Source organism: Amblyomma americanum, chromosome 1 (assembly GCF_052857255.1).
Source record: "Amblyomma americanum isolate KBUSLIRL-KWMA chromosome 1, ASM5285725v1, whole genome shotgun sequence".
Taxonomy (NCBI): Eukaryota; Metazoa; Arthropoda; class Arachnida; order Ixodida; family Ixodidae; genus Amblyomma; species Amblyomma americanum.
The window spans coordinates 213,571,409-213,590,456 of NC_135497.1; the positions used below are offsets into that span (position 1 = coordinate 213,571,409).

Here is a 19,048-nt window from a genome sequence, read left to right on the forward strand (position 1 = left end):
CGTGAAATCGCAGGAGGCGACAGATGAATGGGAAATAACCAGGGCTTAATCGGATTAATGGCTGTGTAAAAAAAATCGGTCGACGCCATTGGCTGGAGTGCTTCCTTTGAGGGGCATCTGCCGTTTCGTTCTTGAGCTGTATCCGACTATAGTGCAGTGGGGGGCCTTTAAAGAAGACCCTGAAATAAATTTTGGTGGCTAGGTCACCGTGTGTGCTGTATAAAATTAGAAACCTTGTTCTCAAATGGCTCACGTGGAAATTATATTACAACATTGTTCATTCACATCTTCACTATTGTTTATTAAGTTGGGGGTGTACAACAAAAACTAACCGCATGAGGTTGATAACGTTGCATAAAAAAGCCGTACGATATGTCGAAAATCATGCCTATAATTATCACACAGGTTTGTACTTATTAGAGCACTCTGTTCTAAAGATGGATCAAATATTTGAGTTGAAATTGCTCTGTCATATTTGTACCGAATACTGACTGTATCCATCTAAATGTTCTGAATTACATTCAAGTAGTAATGCTCCTTATAACTTAAGACACAACAAGTACCGAATGCCACTTGTGCGAACGAACTATGGTACCCAAATGCTTGCCTATTTAATTCCCAGTATTCTTGATAAAAATACGCAGGCCGTGAAAATTATTCAGAAATATGGTTCCAAGAAATCTTCTAAAAAGGATGCTACATATTACCTGCTTTCTTGTTCTAGCGATTAATGGATTGTTGATAGGAATATTCATTGTTTCTGAGGTTTCGTTGACTGTGTAAATTTTCTTGCACTTTCCTCCCATTGTTTAAAAGTGCGTTCTCTTTGTAATAAGTGCATGAAGTTCTTGTTCCTTTTGCTGCCTATTCTAAGCTGTGCGACGGTTGCTTGGGCCTTGTCAGGCAGATCACATCTGCCTTTTGCCCCTGCACCCGAGACCTTGTTGTCTGAATAAAGGAAATCTATCTATCTATCTATCTATCTATCTATCTATCTATCTATCTATCTATCTATCTATCTATCTATCTATCTATCTATCTATCTATCTATCTATCTATCTATCTATCTATCTATCTATCTATCTATCTATCTATCTATCTATCTATCTATCTATCTATCTATCTATCTATCTATCTATCTATCTATCTATCTATCTATCTATCTATCTATCTATCTATCTATCTATCTATCTATCTATCTATCTATCTATCTATCTATCTATCTATCTATCTATCTATCTATCTATCTATCTATCTATCTATCTATCTATCTATCTATCTATCTATCTATCTATCTATCTATCTATCTATCTATCTATCTATCTATCTATCTATCTATCTATCTATCTATCTATCTATCTATCTATCTATCTATCTATCTATCTATCTATCTATCTATCTATCTATCTATCTATCTATCTATCTATCTATCTATCTATCTATCTATCTATCTATCTATCTATCTATCTATCTATCTATCTATCTATCTATCTATCTATCTATCTATCTATCTATCTATCTATCTATCTATCTATCTATCTATCTATCTATCTATCTATCTATCTATCTATCTATCTATCTATCTATCTATCTATCTATCTATCTGCCTGCCTGTCTGTCTGTCTGTCTGTCTGTCTGTCTGTCTGTCTGTCTGTCTGTCTGTCTGTCTGTCTGTCTGTCTGTCTGTCTGTCTCTGTCTGTCTGTCTGTCTGTCTGTCTGTCTCTGTCTATCTATCTATCTATCTATCTATCTATCTATCTATCTATCTATCTATCTATCTATCTATCTATCTATCTATCTATCTATCTGTCTATCTATCTATCTATCTATCTATCTATAAATCTGTCTGTCTATCTATCTATCTATCTATCTATCTATCTATCTATCTATCTATCTATCTATCTATCTATCTATCTATCTATCTATCTATCTATCTATAAATCTGTCTGTCTGTCTGTCTGTCTGTCTGTCTGTCTGTCTGTCTGTCTGTCTGTCTGTCTGTCTCTGTCTGTCTGTCTGTATTCGAATTAAATTTAAAAGCTCTGCGTGGACCCTGCAATTTACAATTGATTTTTAAAAAAATGCTCCTCGCAACAGATCAGGGCGACATCTCACCGTGCATGTTAGCTGCCCTATACTGCCTCCGATGTAGTACGGGCAATATGGGAGAACCTTCTCGTTGGGGTGTCCAAGTGACGTCAGCAGGACTAGGCTGGGTGGGACGCAGACGCAGTGCCGACCTGTTTCTTTTTTTTTTTCTGGCGTGTCGGCGTGTATGAGTTGAGTGGGATGAGAAGGAACATAATTTTAATCGTCGATGTCTTCGGTGTTAATGAAGCTTGCATGAAAAAAAAATCGGGTGCAGTGGCGAGTGATGGAATACCAAATCCGTCTTGCGGCTTCCCTAACCTAAGTAAATGTTGTCTCACGGTCCCTTTAAGTATAGATGGGGCGCAATTGAAGAAGTTGGAGAGCAATGGTAGCGGCCTTTTTGCTTCAGTTGGAAGATGAATTTTTCCCACAACTCCAGGTGAATTTGTCAAATGTAAAGAATCACTAGCGTCCGTCTAATATACGAAGGTCCCTGACTCAAGTAATTGGTTCTAAAAGCTTAGAACATAAGCTCGGAGAAAATGGGTGCTTATAGGCGCACTGGAGGGACGCCGCAGAACGAGAAATTTGTTGTTTTAAATGCTACTTTCATATTTATAGCTATAAACAATAGCACGCGCAAAAACTATTTAAATGGATAGCCTTGGAGCGTTGCTGTTTTTTTTTGCCTTTGCTTTCTTCTTTCAGCTAAATTCATTTAACGCTTTAGATTGCAAGTCCAAATGCCGAGTCTATCCCGCAACTATGCGGAAGCCAGCCAGATCTGACGCGACAACAAATGGGGGACTGGATTCGCAAAGCAAACCATTATACTTGCTTTCCTTACTGGCAGGCATTGATCATTTCGATAACGCGCCTTTTTTGTGGCTCTTTTTGTGATCTTGAGCGAGCGCAGAATGTGGAAGGATGAGCGATGTAACATCGGTCGCGTGGGAGTTTAAGCTTGTATCACTGTCATAACTTAGGTGAAAAACACGAATGGTGCTGGTGCCTGCGCTGTACATTTTTTTTTTGTTAGTCTTGTCGAAATGGTACAACGGTCTTAAAAAACCTGCATGCAGTTTCCAATGTGACAAAAAGAGAATAAGACGTGCGTGATTGGCGCAATTCCTTTCCTGGAGTAAATATAAGTTTTCATCGTCCTTCATACGAAAGCCAGAGGGCATGAGACAATTGGAAAGCAGCAGCCGTGGAATGACTTCCCACATGATCTCCAACGTGACACAAACCATGCATTTGAATAGGAGCTTGTTAGTTGCAACTGGCTTCGCTGGAATTCAACTGAATCAACACTCTTCTCAACAAGCACAAGATTAAGACGCCGCGGTGGCTCAGTGGTTATGGTGCTCGGCTGGTGACCCGATAGACCCGGGTTCGATCCCGATCGTGGCGGTCGCATTTCGATGCATGCGACATGCTAGAGACGCGTGTACTGTGCGATGTCGGTGCACGTTAAGGAACCTCAGGTTGATGAATTTATCCGGAGCCCCCCGCTACAGCGTCCCTAACAACCTGAGTCGCTTTGGGATTTTTAACGCCATAGACCACCACAACTGCAACAAACACAAGACGTCATCAGGATATTCTCAAATGGTCCAAACGTCCTGTGCCCATGACAAGACCAGGATAACGTTTAGGACTCATCCCAAAAATATCTTAAGATCACGAATGACTTTTATTTCCTTGTTTTCTGTAGCATTGTAACATGTAAAGTCGGACTAGAATGAAACACGAAAAGCGCCTGCGAACGAAACAAAATAATTTATCTGTCTACATTCAGCTGCTCTATGCAACGGGCCTGATTCATATTTCTGGGTAAATTTAAAGTTTACCATAATACATATTCATAAACTGATTGTAAAGAAATATCCCATGTCGATGTAGAAAAGCGCAGATTTTTGCGTGTTCACGTTTCGTTACGGATTGACTGTACATAAAGCGAAAAACAAACTGTCAACACACCCTGCGCGGCAAAATTATGCACGCTTGCGTGAGCTAGGTGACCACAAAAACTGCGAGAATAAGCAGTATCTCACGAAAATAAGAACTGAAAGCACGCCGCTCGCTAAACTTTTTAAAACTTGAACAACGCAGAACCGCAAAAGGTCTGTTACGCCGCCTCGATATCCCCCGGCGCTGCTGTTTTAACGCTGACTGTTGCAGAACGTTGGTGGACTGGGAGAGTGCTGGCTATGCTGGCAGTGCAAGCCAGCCAAATCGAGCCAGGCCAAATGTCCAAGTCAGTTTTGCCGAGCACGAAACTTGTTCGCCGCGCGGCTCACTGCAGTTCATTTTCGTTCAAATTACTGTTTTAACAACTACATTGTGCGTATTTGCTTTTATTACGTCGACAAACCCTTTCCTAAGGCCTTTGAGACCCCAGAAACTAGCGGAGGACAAATTATGCGGCGGTTTCCTTTTTCATTCACATCCCGCTTTTGCGCGTTTCCGCCATAACAGCTAAGCGGAGCGCAGGTTTCACAGCTCCCGACATTTGCGCTCACACGAATGTACTGAGCTCACTGGTGAGGTACGTTGTTCTCTAGTTGTTAACTAATCCGAAACCCTCGAAGAAACCGCGTCCAATGCGCCATAGATTTCTCGATCTGGCGAACTCGTCGCTGCTGCATCCCGGCGCAGTTGACTACTCATCCAATGGCGTGCGACATTTAATGGTCCCAGATTCAGTGAAGACTGCCGTGTATCGACGACATAAGAGCGGTCTGGCACCGAGGACGGTGCATTGTCGTTCCGCAGGCGACTGCAAATTGGGTCGATTGAAGATGACTCCTTCCAGGCAGCGATGGCTTCTTTTAGTGCAAGTTATGCACTGTTGCTGTCGTTTTGTTTTACTTGATGAACCTGGAGTGGTTCTTGATGAATAGCCCTTTGCCATTTTGAATGTCAGGTGACTTCATCTAGCGCCTAACAACCAATTCAGATGCCGGGAAAGCATTTCTTTTTTGTGTATCCTGCCTGTTATTTTATGCCTCAGGCTCAATTCTAAGAGTATAAAGGTGAGCGTAAAACGATTTTTCTTTAGTCTCGTGTTTCATTTTTCTTTGCAGACGTGGAATCGAACTGCTTCGCAGTGAATGCACAAAAAGAAGTACAGCCCAATGAATCGACGACGACAGTGGTGTTATCCCCGTCAGCCCCACAGGCACCCCTCTTATTAGCAAATAGCAAAGGGTCGGGCGGCTCCAGCTTTTCTAAAAGAAATTTGTTCCCAGTCGCCCTGAGGTATGCTCAGCAAGTTCCATAGCCTTCTGAAAGGCTGTTTCAGCTTTGTTCAGCAAGCATCAGGGATCGTGCAAGTAGTCCCGCTAGCGCTATAGCACTCAGGGCGTTTAGAGTTTCTTACATGCATATTTTTGTTGCTCATCGAAAAGCGAGCGCAGGCAGAAGAGTTGTCACCTGCTGTACAATGGCACCTGATTAACAAGGCCCAGGACTCAGAAGCAGATGTTAAGTATAATGGTAAGGTCATTTCATATAGCTCGTATGACAGGTCATCGTTGCATATGCTTAATTCCTCCCTGTGCCATTAACACGGTTAACCACCAGTGCAGCTTTGAATCGGATGTTCCTCAGCTGCCTGAACCTTTGTTGGTAAATAACTCTCACAAATTGCAAAAATCCATAAAAATAATGGCGAGAAATTCTAGTCGTCCCCGCCAGGAAGGGGTCGGAAGTAACTATTGTGCTCCTTTCTGTTGATTTGAATGAATCTTGAGTTCATCAATATACCGGGTAATTTTTTAACGTTTGTTTTTACTTTAAAAAGCACGTCGGTTCGGTCTGTGCAGGTGGTTTGTACAAGACGGACAATATATACGTCATAGAGCTCAATAAATAGACCATTAATTAACCAATATTTAATAAACTTTGTTATTTTAGAGGCCAGGATTATAGTGCGACATTGATGCCCATAAACATCGAAGTTCACCCCGCTTTTGAGTTTTTTTTAACTGACAGTTCAATTCGAAGTACCGAATGTCCAAAAATATGCATTTGAAAGCTCGTTGAGTTGGCTTTTCCGCGTTGAAGATTTATAAATTGGTGTCGCTGCACGCAGCACGGTCGCTGAAATCACGTTCGCAACTTTGTCATGCATTTTGGAAACGGCGTCTGTATTTGCTGCACAGGAAATGTGAGCAACACTATTTTTTAGATGTGGAACACGGGAAAGCCAGCTCTGTGAGCTTGCAAATGCGTATTTTTGGCGTTCGATGTATGCAACCATTTTGCCGTTTAAGAAAATTTTAAAACTTACTTTAAAACGTTTAAAAACACTTAAAATAAAATATAAGGAAGTTGATTAGTTCAATATTTTGATTAATCGTCCAACTACTGAGTTCCACTGCGTACGTAATGTCCACCTTGCTGCGCAATCCACCTGCATAGAGCGCATCGACGTATATTTGGAAAATAAAAATCTGTAAGCATTAAAAAAATCACACGGTACAAGCGCTCTAGGAGGTGTCTGAATAAATTGCAAGATACTGTCGGGGCAAAAGCCTTTCGAGAAAGGATATGCGATATGGACACATAGGTTGCATGTTAGGTAATGATCTCTTCCTCTCAGCCTCACACTTTAAAGTAAATCACGTAAGTTCTACTTTCACCTCCACAAGTATGGTTTCGAGCCACACTTCACACAGGTCTTGGAAACTCCATCGATGGCCTCGCATCTGGCAGTCTTGATGCCGTAGGTGCATAAGATGGTTCTCACACAGCCTCCGCCCTCAGCGTTTGACCACGTTGCTACGTGGCACACGCAGTAATACAGAACGTACTACGTTCGCCGCTATGGACGAGGGTGGCGCTGGTGAGCACTATCAAGATTCGCTTACACGCAAAATATAAACACAAGCGAAAGTAGCAGATTGGACAGCTCTCGCCGTGGTTCAGTTGGTATAGCACCGGACTCGAAATTTGGACGTCGTGGGTTCTGATCCCACCGGCGGCATCTGGTTGTTTCTTCTACTTTAATCTCCAATTGATAAAAGAATTACAAAAAATTAAAAAGGCAACCACTATGTTTCTTGGTTTTGGTGACGGCTGGCTTCCGTCGTGCATGTAATAACGAGTATCTGGGTCATAACGAGGGCCTTACATCTGTTTTTTACACGTGTTCATCCTAGTTGCATCCCTTTTATCCGGTGACGTTGACCGCTTCTGTTTCATCGCGATTGCGGAGGGTTTTTATTTTCCTGTCTCCCCCCCCCCCCCCCTTTTACCTCCTCCCCTTTTCGCATATATTCTTCTGTGCGAAGGAAAAAAAAACTGTTGTTAGTCAGCCTCGTGTGGTGTTTCCTTGCTATGTGCTCTGATTTAAGTGCATTATGAATCAACTAGCTCAGATCCAGATTATCCAACTACCGCCATAAAGCACAGTAACCGCAATGATTTTTTTTAAGGTCCTAATAACTAAAGAATATTTGAGCTAGCTGAGAGCGACCGGTCGTTATAGTACTTTCGTTTGATACTTTAGCTGGCTTGAGTATTTTTTTTCTCTTATGAGTTGGTTCATGTTAGATATTGCAGGCTACGTAAACATGACGCATCTGTATTATAAACAAGGCCACTTTTATTAAAGTTCATTCGCGGAAAATACTAAGTCAGTTAGCTTGTCAAATTTCTCGCTCAACAAAAAAAGGGGGGGAGAGTACGGCATCTCTTTAATCTGTCCTTGTAACGAGCAGAGCTTGTCCAGTCCAAGGTTACTGCGCATGTTGTACCAAAGGAGGCGTCCATCCCGCTGCTCGGAAGGAAGTCCCTCAGCGTCGAAGGAGCGCTCACGCTATGCGTTTATTTCCGCAGGCTGTTCCTGCTCAGGCAGCCCATATTGTGGAAACTGAGGCAGACAGCAGCAGCAGCGTCCGTTTGCGATGGCGCAACACGGCGCGCAGCCGCCAGGAAGATGACGCGAGCATCTCTGGAGCGACTGAGGCATGCGGCACCCACCACCAGCTGGTCTCGTGCGGCCTTCGGAGAGAAGGGTGCGAGCTTTGTTTCTCTAAGCCTCCGCACACCGTTCCTCCAGTCGTTTCGAGGAGCGCGCGACCAGGGAACGGGACCTGGCGAGCCCAGTTTCCAATAAACGCGGGGATGCTCTGGCATAGGAGCTGAGCGGAGGTGCCAAGTGATGGTGCGCAGCGCCAGGCGCATAAAAACTGAGCCGACATAGCCTTCGCAAATGCCAGGCAGTTTTCCCTTCCACACAGATTGAAGTCCAGAGTTGCTTTCTTTTTGTTCTTATTGGAAGTGAGCAGGGATACGAGCTGCATATGCGTAGCTATTAGACAACAATTATGTTTCAAGTGCTAGGGCAGCATGCAAGTGTGTCACGAACAGTCATATGCAATATGAAAGCAAACAAACATCTTTCACAAAAGTGCGAATTTTTTGCTGATTTCTTCACTATAGATGCCAATGGCTTTTTCACATTATACGCCTAGGGAAGAACTATTTATAAAACAGAGAAGAAAACTGTGCACGTCCGAGATAATTATGTAGTAATCAATAATTGCATGTTCATGCTTTGTTCCCTCTCATACTGCCCACGACTGTGCGTGGTGCTTTCGCTCTAGTGACGATGGGCATGTCAAAACAGGTGACGAGAGGGAATGAGGCGAATGAAAACAACAACTTGGGCTGTGGGAGGTAGAGTATCATAAGAGTTGTTTTCTTGCAGATGAACACTTTCGGGCAAGCATGACATCCGCGTGAGTTGGCGCTCCTGCACGAAGCGACACGACACAGTCGCTTATGACCAGCTGTAGAAATTAGGTAACTCTTTCCAAAGAGAAGAGGCATAAGGTTGACTCTTCAAGGAAGAAAAGCACATTTTATCCTGCGCATCCTTCTGTCCGGAATAACAATGCCTGCGACGAGGTTAGATCTAATCTTAAAGTCTGCTTGCTGCCATTGCGAAAATGAAGTGTCGATGTGCAGGTTTCGAGCCTTCCGTCTAATATTCTCGAACGTGAAGCAAAAGCCTGTCTTCCTCCTGATTTCTCGATAATATATACGGTCCTACGTTTTATATAGATTCGTTTGTCCAGAACGTGCAGGGCCGTTTACCATTAAAAACTCAAAATTCTGGTCGCGTACAAATGTTTGAAAAAAAAAAAAAGGCAGTAGGTCTTTGCTTTATTTCGATGTTGTTTCTTTGCTGCCGTCCTCAGCGCTTCTTCTTAACGTAATTAACTGTTGCGAAGAAGTGTCAACGACCAAACTCATTCTAGTTACTGCAACAAATCAGTAAACTGGGCACCTATCCGTAAATAATAAAGTTTTTCTTATACACAAGCTGGGTGTTCCCACCATAGAAAATGCCTCATAGAGAAGTAAACTGAACTTTGCATAGCGTTCCTTCCTTCAAAATTTCGAGTAGTCTAGAAATTTAGAAAATAAAATCTCAGTAACCGATTTATCACCGTGCGCAATGCACCGCTACTTACAAGACTCACACCGGCGCCTGACCCCGGCAACAAGGCTCCAAGGTGTCAAGAAATCTTGAAACACCAAGATCTATGGCCAAGGATTCCGACAAGCCTGATATTTATGCGCCAAACAGGGCTCAAGCAGTCATGCTGCGTCTGTTTCATCTGTACGTCCTTGCATACTTATTTTGTTGTACGCTTCAACAACACTGTTTTCCTCCACCTGGCTCTTTCGAACGATCGTTCAGGCTTTCGCCTTGAATCCACCCCTGAACACGCATTTATTACTGCTTCCAAAGGAAACAAATACGAAGGATGTTGAATAAAATGCTCTCTCCTGGGCTATAACTTTCGTAAGTGGTAAATTTTGAAGATGTTTCATTCATATCATTGTTTCCAATGGTCCCGTTCCGAGGACCACACCCCTTTCTGATATATTCCCCACCAGCGGCAATGCACTGGCAACCGATGCACTATAGTTTGTGAATGCCGTCTTAGAGGAATGAGGGAGGCTACTGACGACGCAAGCAATGCGCGGCACCTTGCAGCCCGGACCTCGCGCCACCGGGACTGGCGCAGTTTCTCAAGATGAATAAACATCTGAAGGGTACGTGCTTTGCGTCCGATAAATAGGTCAACAGTCCAGTGAGTCTTTGGCGTCGTCAAATAGCCACCATCATTCTTCTGCGACGGCAGAAAGAGATGACTAGGACACAGGATGCGGAGCTGTACAGTGGAAGCTGTATCAAATCATGTGCTCTTGGGAAAGAAGCACATTATTTGCTGACATTGCTTGACAGCTGGATGCAGCAGCAATTGACCGACTACGGTGTTCTTCCTCATAAGAGCTTGCATTTGTTGTGCAGAGTTTTCTAAAAAAAAACCTATCTGCGGTACTCAGTCAAGCGCCATCATTATGTATTTCATCGTGAAACAACGCAAAGTTAATCGTAGCAGTTTAGAGTGAGTATATATTGTTGCCACTTCATCACTCACGATTTGTCGCCGCTATGGGTCAACCAGTACTGTTGGCCAGCGTTAACAGCAAGGATTGGCTCGTGAATTCAGTCTGTATTCGATTGTTTGCTCTACACATGTTCTTCTCCATATAATGCTTTGGCTTTTCAACGTGTAACATTTAGTCAGAAATTTAGTCAGAAATAAATAAGACTATCAACCTATTCGCAGACTAGGAACTTGTGTCATCGACTGTAAAAGATTTTTTCGGGAAATACAACTGAAAGCGTATACCAGAAACAGGAAGCAACGTATTTGTACTCTTTATTAGCAATCTTTGATTTCGATTTATTGGTTCGTAAATGTAGCCAGCTACCTACACTACATGGGACAAGATTTGTTTCTAGCTGAGAGCAACTGAGACGCCCGCCGAGTAATACTGACGGGGTTACCAGTAAGCAAGAATCCTTGCTTTGAAAACTTCCTAGTAGACCTTTTTCCTCAAAGATATTCCGTTTAAAGAGAGCATTTCTTTTCCTAATTGAAACAAATGTATCATCATGCGATGCCAGTTAATATAAACTATTAACATCACCTCATCTTTTGTACTATAGCTTTGCTGCCATTATTACTTGAAATTAAGACATAACTATCTATTTTGCTGGCTCAGCTATCGCTACCGACTCTGCCTTTAAGTGCTTATATAAGAAAGAAATACATCACCAACTATATATATATGTGTTTTCAAAATCATGCAGGCAAATCAACCCCTCCAGTGGTCGTAACTAGTCGAAATAGCCAAGTTTTGTCGTTCCACAGCGGCGAGAGTAATGGCGTTTTCAAAATTCTAAACACTACATGATATGGCTATTATTAATGGCCGGCTACAAATCTCTAATTGCAATCAGGTGTCTATTGGTAATAGTTAAAAAGCTAACTATTAGAATTTAGTAAATCCCTTACCTAGTTAAGATTATTCGCCTGTTTTTTGACGTCCGCCAACGCTGACATTACTATGCCGAAAAATGCTTCTGTTTACCTCAATAACCCTATTTTTAAATACGAGTGCTCACCTTCCCTGAGACACCTGGTATATATATATATATATATATATATATATATATATATATATATATATATATATATATATATATATATATATATATATATTAGCAGATAAGTTAAATGAAATGAGGGGCCCGTTTGACAAACTTATGAAGGGAGCTAACAGTCACCGAAACCATGGTGCATAGGGGAATGTTTTTTTATGTGTTGTGCTTATCAGTGGGATATTCTAGTACTTAGATTGATAAATCGCTTAAAGAAAATTACTTATAAAGCAGCAGAAAAAAACAACCTTGCCGCCGGTGGGATCCGAGCCCACGACCTCCGAATATCCCGTCCGGTGCTCTTACCAACTGAGCTACGGCGACGGCTGTCCAATCTGCTGCTCTCGTGGGTATTTATGTTCATTGGGTGTAAGCGAACCTTGAGAGTGTTCACCAGCGCCACCCTCGACCATAGCGGCGGACGTAGCACGTCCTGTAATACCGCGAGTGTGACGTGGAACGTCATCTAACGGCGAGGGCGGAAACTGCGCGAGAGCCCTCTTAAGCTACCTATGGCATCAAGGCTGCCAGAACCGAGACACTCGTTAAGCTACTACCAGATAAGTTAAATGAAATAAGGGGCTCGTTTGACAAACTTATGAAGGGAGCTAACAGTCACCGAAACCATGGTGCATAGGGGAATGTTTTTTTTTTATGTGTTGTGCTTATAAGTGGGATATTATAGTACTTAGATTGATAAATCGCTTAAAGAAAATTACTTATAAAGCAGCAGAAAAAACAACCATGCCGCCGGTGGGATCCGAACCCACGACCTCCGAATATCGCGTCCGGCGCTCTTGAGAATCTTGAGAAAGGACAGGCTCTGTCCGAAACGTCGACTCAAAATAAATCTATGGCTAAATGAAGCGTTTTCAACTTTGAATTTATATATATATATATATATATATATATATATATATATATATATATATATATATATATATATATATATATATATATATATATATATATATATATATATATATATATATATATATATATTCACAGCTCGATCGTAATTCATGTGAATCAGTCCCATTAACAAAGTTCAGAATAATTAGCGTAGCGTCAATTATTTTACCTGGTGAGTTTTCTTTATTCTATAAACTGTGACAGAGAACTACGCTTTTGCACAGCTAGCACCCCAGGACAGCGTCCCCTTTAACGAACCTGTGGCGAACCCTGCAGGACTGCTATGAAGTTAAGTTGTTGGGCATACCTGCCACACTCCTCTTTTTATTGCCTTGGCCGGAACGGCAGCCCACGCAAGGAAACAAGCGAACAGTTAACTGTACAATAAACAGCTCAATAAAGCTCTGTAATTTTTCGCTTTCCCCGGAATTCTGTATATTTGCTCTGGTTGTGAAACTTGACCTTTAGCTTCCTTCCTCCCCTCTCAGATGTTATTGCGCTCTTCGGTAGCTCGTCATATGGTCAAGCTATAGCAGTGAGATTCAATTTTAATGTCCAAGGCCACTGCCAGTGAGTTACAGGGAACTTACGCGGCAGTGACCAAAACTTTTTACGGACTGAAGCTGTCCTTTTCGAAAGAACGTAAAAGGAATATAAATAAACAGCAAACCGTGTTCCCGGATACGTCCAGAGTTCGTCGCTCGCATTCGCACCTATATATTGAATGTGATGCGCAAGGCCATCTTTCTCCCAACACTCGTATTTTTTCTTTACTTTCTGTCTCGCTCGCCCTCTATTACCGCTTCTCGTCCATTCATCTCCGGTGTATATTGGCAACCGAATCGTCTTGCTTCTGGGTTATTGGTGATTTCAAGTCGCGGCCGTTGCCAGCGGGCTCCGTTTCGTAGGGGCCAGCAGTTGTTGCGCTGAGCCGCCGTTGGGAAAGCGGCCAGCTGCGCGCAGGCAATCGCCTCGCGCAGGCATTGCTGTTAAGCTGCGAAACCATCGACCCCGGTCCCGCCATGCGTCGACCAGATGTGGGTGTCGGCATTTTTGCCGCAAACGACCGCCGGTGCGGTGGTGCGGTGTCAGGCTTATTCCCGTGATGAGCAATGTTCTAGCCGGCTGCTTCTGGAATTACGCGCCGTCGGGAACCGGAGAGTGGGTGGCTCCCAGCAATGGAGGGCAAACCATGATGTCAACAGTGGGGCTGATCCTTGCACGGGGACTCAAAATCCGAAGCATGGCGTATTTTACAACCACTGATGGCGTCAAAGAGGCGGGGATGTGTCGTCTCGTTCGTCAATGTCCAATGCGAGAACAAAACAAAAAGAAAAAAAAACGTAAATGAAGGCCAACATGAAACCTAAGACGGAAGCTTGTAAGCAGCGTTTGAGTGACTGATTTCCTCGAACTGTTCAATCACAGTGAATAAATACTTGTGGAGGGGCAAGTTGCTTTGTTTTGTTTCGTGTAAGGGTCACCACGAAGTAAGCCGTAAGAGAAGGGTGCTAATATTTCGAACCTCCTGCAAGCGTCTAGAAACAATTTGTGAATTTTATTGCAGGGCTGCGTGTGAAACAGCACCGTTTCAAGATTGGCTGTTCAGAGTTTTGCGTAAACTTCGTTTATTACATCTTACAATGATTCCATTCCAAGAATGAGAAGACTCATAGAGTAAGGCTCTCGTCCGATTAATGCACAGCAAGAGTTTCGTTTCGTAGAACTTGCCGGGCTGGCTGGTACATTGTAGATGCGAAGAAAGAACTGCGCGCAAATGAGACGCGGATGGCGAAAAGGCGAAGCCGCCCACAAACGCAGGAACAGAAACACAATCCGCGTTTGTGTGCGTCTTTGCCGCTTCTCTGTCCGTGTCTCGTTCGCGCAGTTGTTTCTTCGCTTCGTTTTATAACACAAACATAGCACTAGTAAAATTTTATTTGTATAAAATTATCACGCAGTTATGACGCACGTACACAAATGTACACGTCAGGATATAGTCTGCCTTTTCATGGTGATGTATTCGAATCACTGGCTTGTTTGGAAGCAGTAGCGTCATTACTGCTTCTCCCTTCCTCACTTCTGTTCAGTATTTGTGTGAAAGGAGGCAACAGTTCATCTGAATCTGGATAAGCATTGGGAAATCTTTTTTTTTGTGGCATTTATTGGCAGGAGAAATTTATTCGAGTGATCATTTGGCAAAAAGGTAATAATAGAGGAAGTAGAAGGAAACGCATACACAGGGGACCGGTGAGTTCATACGCACAGCCTTCGCATGTCGCTTACAGTGCTGCACCAACTAAGCCACGGCGTCGGCACATCTCGCCTCCTGCTTTGAAAGTTATGCATAGTACTTGTAGTCTAGCCTTGAGAATGTTCACCAGCGCCATACCCAACCATAGCGGCGGACGCGGTGCGTCCTGCTATACCGCAAGTCCAACGCAGATTGTTGTCAATCGGGGAGAATGGCAGATTTGCGACAAGTTCTTATGCTAAGCATGACATCATGATTGGCAGGACCGAGACCCTCGCTTTTCTATTAAACAGACAAAAATAAGGCCATGAGGGGCTCATAAGGATGCACAGAGTGTTTAATATGAAGCTTTCACGGTTTTTTTGCCGAAACAATGCAAGCAAAAGAACGCTATTTTTGCACTTAGGTTATGCGGCATTATTGGCAGAAAGTGAGCGGAAAGCTGTCGGCGTCCATTCCTTAATTAACTACAATGAATTAACAAAATTTTTAAAGGGGCAGCTTTATTCCTATAACATTCAATTTGGTGTAATTATCTTAGCACGATCGCGTTGAGAAGAATTCGCATCCAAATACGGAGAATAAATCGGGAAAAAACTCCACGCCGAATAGGCGCAACGGTTTCTTATATTGTTTCGTATGCCAACGACGTAGACCAACAGGTAAGACTGACATCTGGTTCTTTCTTATTTGTACAATTGGTTGAGATTAGATATAGTTTACAGAAAGTAGAAGACAGCCACATGCTGCCGATGGTATACGAACCCATGACTTCTGCACGTTGCGCGCAGTGCTGTATACGAAGCTGCTGTCTTGCGTTCAACTTCCGAAGGCAAGTTGGTTCCTTGTAGTCTAACCATGAGGCAGTTCACCAGTGTTCATCAATAGATATCATGCATTGATACCTATTCTATTGGTACCATGATTGGGCATTGATCGAGGTGCATGGTAGCAGTCGAATGAAGGTAGATATTATGCTATATAAGAAATTTTCTCAAGCTTACTGTTCTAAGACGTAAGACGTTAATCTTTCAGACTGCTGGGTTGAGACCTCTGACGAAGGCAATCTAAGGCCATTTTAAAATATCAAAAATTATTCCTCTCGCATTTAGCATTCTTGTTTTGCTGTTCAATGTGTGTTCCTCGAAAAGATTCTTCCAAATGGCCAGCCAGATAATGACAATGGGGACGAAGAGGTTTGAGGGCTCAATCACTCGAATGTCTTAACGTTGTTTTCCAACGCGCAAAGTTTTACATGATCCGAAGTTTCAATAGAAAGACCATTCTCGTTAGGAGGTATCATTCCTGTTTCATTAAGGTAGGCTAGCGGGAAATGGCTGCTGAGCACTCATTGTTTGAAAACGTATATACCACATTTTTCCCGCGTATAAGTAATCTTAATCACTGTTTTCCTCTAAAACAATGTCTCACAAAATTTTATGTTTTTAAAAAAATGTGCCTTTTCGGCTAACTATTTTTGGGTTCACTGGTACAATAGCTGACGACATCATCATAATCAACAACAACAACATCATCATCATCATCAGCAGCAGCAGCAGCAGCAGCAGCAGCAGCTCCAATCAACCCTGTCTTTTGCCAACTGCGGCCATCGTATCCCCGCAAACTTCTTAACCTCATCCGAGCACATAACATTCTGCCACCCCCTGCTACGCTTGCCTTCCCTTGATATCCACTTCGTTACCCTTAAGGACCAGTGGTTATTTTACCTTCGCATTACATGCCCTGCCTAAGCCCGTTTCTTCCTCTTGATTTTGACCAGGATGTCATTAACCCGCGTTTGTTCCCTCACCCACTCTGCCCGCTTCCGGTCTCTTAACGTTCTGAAGTCTGGATTGGGAAGAATTCGGGATAACAGTTAATGGAGAATACCTGAGTCTGTGATTCGCCGATGACTCCGCTTTGCTAAGTCACACAGGAGATGAGCTGCAAATCATGATCAATGAGTTAGACAGGCAGAGCAGAACGGTCGGTCTTAAAATTAACATGCACGAAACCAAAGTAATGTTCCAACAGTATCGCAAGGGAACAGCAGTTCACAATTTGTAGCGAGGTGCTGGAAGTGGTAAGGGTATACGTCTTCTTAGGACAGGTAGAGACCACTGATTCGGATCGTTAGAGGGAGATAACTAGAATAAGAATGGGCTGGAGCGCACATGGCAGGTTCCCATTAATGGCAATTTACCAGTACCCCTCAAGGCAAAAGTATACAACAGCTGCATTTTACCGGTACTCACCTACGGGGCAGAAACGTGGAGCTTAAGTTAAGGACAACGCAGCGATCTATGGAAAGAAAAATGATCGGTGTATCGTTAAGCTTACAACGCTTGAGCACAAATCATCGCACTATATCACGGGGAGGACGTGTGCGGACACGATAGAATTTTCCCAGCATCTAATCCAAGGTTAATGTTTTTTCCTTCTGAGATGTATGTGCTCCTGCTCTACAAAAAGTTAAAAGCGTGATTTTTTTTTTGGCATTACATCACAATTCGGAAGCAAGCGGATTAACATGTGCACATTATTATCCGACGCTATTGGAAAGGCAAACTCAGGAGGAACAACTCGGGCCACGAGATCACTGTTGATAGAATGTCTTGTCGCGAAAATTGAAGATATTTGCCTGCTACTTGAGCTCGCTCCTTACGCAAACCATTTTCTTCGTTAAAGATAATTCTGGTGGTCTGCGAAGGCCAATACCTTTCACTCGAGAGTTTTGACTGAACAAATATTGTTATGAAGACTACTTCGTGAGACAGAAAAATGTCTGGGACGAAAACTCTTACGCAAGCCTCTGCGGATTATTTTTCCTTAGATATGACGGCCTAGTCGTGGTATTTTTTACTCTAAACGCCTACACCTTATCATCCGAACGGCTTGGGTTGTCATCCTTTACTGCTTCAGGCGGCAATAAAGGGGGGAGGGGGCGATAATTGAAAAACGTTTCTTTGCTAGAACCCGCTCGGAGTTTCACTCTAGTTGCCCTTTTTACACAGTGTGTTCACTTGAGTCGCTTCGTGGGAAGTCCGCAGAGCAGTTTGTTCTTCAAAAAGATTCGCCCCCTTGTGGAGGCATCAACAAACAGGAGAGGATCTATTTGCACCCTCTATATTCTGTATAAGCGGAATTTCTTTCTGAGAGGAACTTAATTTGAGCTCATACACATCGAGCTGTGCGAACGATTCTCCGGACTTTTTGTCGAGGTTTTGTTTCCCTCGTGCGCTCAGTTTTCGTGAGCGGCGGGTCAAAAGACAACCCCCTCACCACTTCCCTCAATCCCTAAGGCCTCTATTATTTTTGTTTTTGCATTCGTACGCAATATGTGTTTAGAAAGCAGCGAGCAAATAGGTCAGTCTTACTCCACTTTCTGCGCCGCGTACGACTTAAGCGTTCGGCCGGCGGCGGGAGAGATGGAAAGCAGAATTGGAACTATGAAATCATTTTCCGCGCGTAGCTGGGTGTACCTTAAGGAAGAAAAAAAAGATAAATTTGCATGACGGTACAAACACACTCTTGAGAACCAAGCAAAACCCTCGCGGCAGAGCTCCAATAGAGTAAGACGAAAACTTGCAGCCCGCGGAGCGCTCTGGGACGGGGGCAGAAAGGCTGCATAAATCGCATTGCTGCTCATGCATAACGCATGCGTTCAGCGTTCTGAACATAGCATCTTCAGCGCGCTGGCCCGCGGAAGACCCCCAACGGGAGCAGTAAAAAGATTGCCCGGCAGCGCGGCGGGGGGGGGGGGGGGGGGGCGCGTCTGGCTTCCGGCCTCCCCGCACGCTCAGAGCGGCGTAATTTAGTGCTTCACATCGGAATACGCGCACGCCATGGCCGCAGCGCAGGGATCCTCGTGCCCGCACGCGTGCGCCATGACGCCCAACTATTACCGCCGCAAAAGGGATGGGGGGGGGGGGGGGGAGCGAGCCTGGGCGGGCTTGCTCAGTGGTTAAGAGCTCTCGCTACACGCGAGATTCGTTACCACAAGCAGAAAACAGCAATGTATAATGTTTTTCGGGAGTCAGCAATGACTCGTTTAAAAAAATAAAGATTCTTAAGAAAGAAAGAGCATTTCACTTCGCTCAGTTCCTGGCACTAGGGGGGATAGCAAAAAGCAAAATAAGTTTTCCCGCGACCGCGTGCAGTGGCGAAAAAAAATAATATGAGCTTATTACTCGAGAACCAAGACTCCACTCGCGAGCGAAACTCTCACAGCAGGAAATATATTGGCTGTGGT

General features: G+C 43.6%; 1 non-coding gene across 1 annotated transcript; it reads right to left on the reverse strand.

The window, feature by feature from the left end:
* Positions 1 to 11,880: 11,880 nt before the first annotated feature.
* TRNAS-GGA (transfer RNA serine (anticodon GGA)) lies at positions 11,881 to 11,954 on the reverse strand. The gene has a single exon. It is a non-coding gene; the product is annotated as a tRNA-Ser (tRNA).
* Positions 11,955 to 19,048: the final 7,094 nt, after the last annotated feature.